General features: G+C 39.5%; 1 long non-coding RNA gene across 1 annotated transcript in view; it reads left to right on the plus strand.

Annotated features, from left to right (window-relative positions):
• Nucleotides 1–2,200: 2,200 nt before the first annotated feature.
• The window catches only part of LOC107103180, a 2,536-nt gene continuing 1,669 nt past the window's right edge, over nt 2,201–3,067 (plus strand). Inside the window, exon 1 of the long non-coding RNA XR_001482165.1 lies at nt 2,201–2,584. This is a non-coding gene — a long non-coding RNA (uncharacterized LOC107103180). The remainder of the gene's footprint in view (nt 2,585–3,067) is intronic.

The raw sequence follows: 3,067 nt of genomic DNA on the forward strand, positions 1-3,067 counted from the left end.
GGTTTCAACCACCCATACAGTTTTGCATGCTGGGAAGAGTTCAGTGCTTGGTCTTATGTAATCAGAGGAGCTTCATTTACATGTTTGCTTGTGCTGCAACTTGTATATCGGACATCCACTGGATTTCTTTAACCAAAGAGTTTCTTCTTGCAATTCTGTTTAAGTTAATATGTTTCCAAATAGCCTTGCAATCATAATTTTTTTCTCCTGAGTCTTTGATCTCTGCAGCTCCTTCTTGGTTATTGTTGTTGACTTCTTTGTTGCTCTCTGAATAGAGGTGCTTAAAGTTGAACCTTCACCTTAGCGTCAAGTATTTTCCAGCCTCAGATTCATGTTCTGGGATTGTCAAGCATTTAGCATCATCCATCTTAAAAAGCTTAGAAACATTTTCTGTCCAATCTGAAGTTAAGTATCACCATAACATAATGCAGCCACCAACGTACTTTACCCTTATACAGTTCACTTTTTTATTTGCATTGAATCTTTTTTCCAATTCATACTTATCACGGCTTTGTGTTTGTGAGTCACATAAAATTCTTGGTATTACATTTCCAGATATGTTCAAAATTGTATTTTTGAGGGCAAAGCAATACTTATTGGTACTGTGAATGCCACCTGTATGTGGGTGTAATCATCCTGCAAAAGTCGTAAAAGAAATGTAAATACATTAAACTCTGTGGTTGTGACGTCACACAACGTAAAAATGTTCAGTTTCAGTTTATTTATATTGGGCCAATTCAAAACACAAGTCATCTCAAGACACTTTACAGTTCACCAGATCATACAGTCAAATTGATTCAAAGTTTTCTATCTAAGGAGAACTAGTTGATTGCACCGACTCATTGACTTGAATGCAATCCCTCACACTAAGCATGCTCGTAGCGACAGTAGAGAGGAAAAACTCCCTTTTAAAAAGAACAAACCTCCAGCATAACCAGACTCAGTGAGTGGCCATCTGTCGAGGCCGACTGGGGTTCAAGGAGACAGAAGCAGACATACAGAAAGAGGCAGAGATACAAAAGGCAACTGTCAAGCAGCTTCACAGGCGGCCCCGTCCAGGAAACACACAGCCAGGCAGACAAGCTCCAAGCCAGCTCCCATGTCAGAGGATGAAAGAGAGCACATCTAGGCAGTCACAGTCAGAGAAACAGGACTACACTGAAAAACAGGCCAATCTGGAACATCTATAAACAAAGGTGTTGATGGCAGCAGCACAGCTGATATTTCTCTCCAGGATGGTGTCACAGCCAAACAGGAACAGACAAGATGAAGCTACTATGAGAAAAAGCAGAGAGAGCAGAAGGTTAGAGATTGAACTAATAGATTCTGCGGAATGGGAGAATAGAGATAGAATGAAGCAGAATGTTGAAATGGGGGTCCCTATGTCCTCCAGCAGTCTAAGCCTATAGCAGCATAACTTTAAAGATAGCTCTGGATAACCTGAGCCACTCTAACTATAAGCTTTATCAAAAAGGAAAGTTTTAAACCTAGCCTTAAAAGTAGACAGGGTGTCTGCCTCACGGACTATAACTGGTAGGTGGTTCCACAGGAGAGGAGCCTGATAACTTAAAGATTTGCCTCCCATTCTACTTTTAGAAGTTCTAGGAGCCACTAGTAAACCTGAAGATTGATTTCTATGTATTTATGCATATATATAAATATGTATGTATGTGAATATATGTGTATATGTATCTATGTAAAGCTGTATATTGAGTGAAGTGCTCTGTTTGGAACATAAGGAACAATTATATAAGATGGAGCTTGGCCATTTAAGGCTTTATATGTATGTTCAAATTATATAATTTTCCCAAAACACTATAACCATTTTATAAATTCAACAGGGATGTTGCACCTAACTTTTCTGTTCATGTTTTAGAAAGGAAAAAATAATACTGAAAAAGAAACGTGCAAAGACTATAAGAAATGTTTAGGCTTGTGCTTAACAATTCATCTTTTTTTAGTTGTTTTTTTTTTTCAATATGAAAATAATACATTGTAAAAAAAAATGTAAAGCTGTTCTTTCTATCTGGTGACCAGAATGAACCAGCTTCTACCCTTTATGTAACGATTTCTGCCATTGGCCCGCTGTCCAATTCCAAATTTAAACACGTCTTCTGATTGGATAGGACGCTGACGAGAGGCAATTGGAAGGGGCGGAGCTGTGGCCGGGTTGGGAGATTCGTCAGTCTTTAGTTCAGATTGTCGCGCCGCCAAACGGGAGGACGGAGGAGTACTTTTTGTCTCAGTCCTTGGGTGGAGGGGATTTATTTAGCCTCCTATTGAATCCCGCAAATGGATAAACATGAATGAAGACTACAGGTTAAATGCCTTCGGCGCCCCCCTCGTGAAAAAGCGCACCGTGAGGGGCGTTTTCCGTGTATTTTCCACTGTGTTTTTCCTAACAGGTACCGAGCAGCGGTCAGTCAGTGTGCCGCTGAAAGCAGACTGAATATCCCGCTTTGTAATCTCCTGACAGCCTTTTTAACCCAACCTTGGATTGAGGAAAGGATCTTGGAAGAGCTTTACTCTCATCTCCATCATGGACATGGCTTTTTTCCTCTCTGTTATTCCTTCTTTGTAACAGGTAGGTTATGATGCCAGTTATAACAGTGTTTGTGAGCGATGGTCGATACTTTGTCCCCCGCTGGGATGTGCTTTGAGTGAAAGCATCAGTAAAAATAAAAGAATGGGAATCTAACAGCTGCCTGGGAGCTATTTTAGGGGACTGGGTTTGTGTTTGTGGCTTCGTTCATGATGGCTGTTATGGTGCTGTACTTATATGTGTCCTTTCTCTTCACATAGAATCACGATATATATTTTTTTCTGAAATGTAAAAGTACATCCATTTGTATCTATTTGTTTCATTGGCTGGTGTGTTTGGCAGACGTCTTTAGTCTAAGATCATTTAAAGAAAATAACATGAAAACATCCTGTGCACCTGCCATTGCTCCATTATCGCCATCATTACTCCAGAGCTGCAAGTGCACACACGTCATATACATATATGTGTATATATAGGTGTATATGTATATAGGTTTTTATATATATATATATATATATATATATA

This window comes from Cyprinodon variegatus, unplaced genomic scaffold (genome assembly GCF_000732505.1).
Source record: "Cyprinodon variegatus isolate N-32 unplaced genomic scaffold, C_variegatus-1.0 Scaffold1388, whole genome shotgun sequence".
Classification (NCBI taxonomy): Eukaryota; Metazoa; Chordata; class Actinopteri; order Cyprinodontiformes; family Cyprinodontidae; genus Cyprinodon; species Cyprinodon variegatus.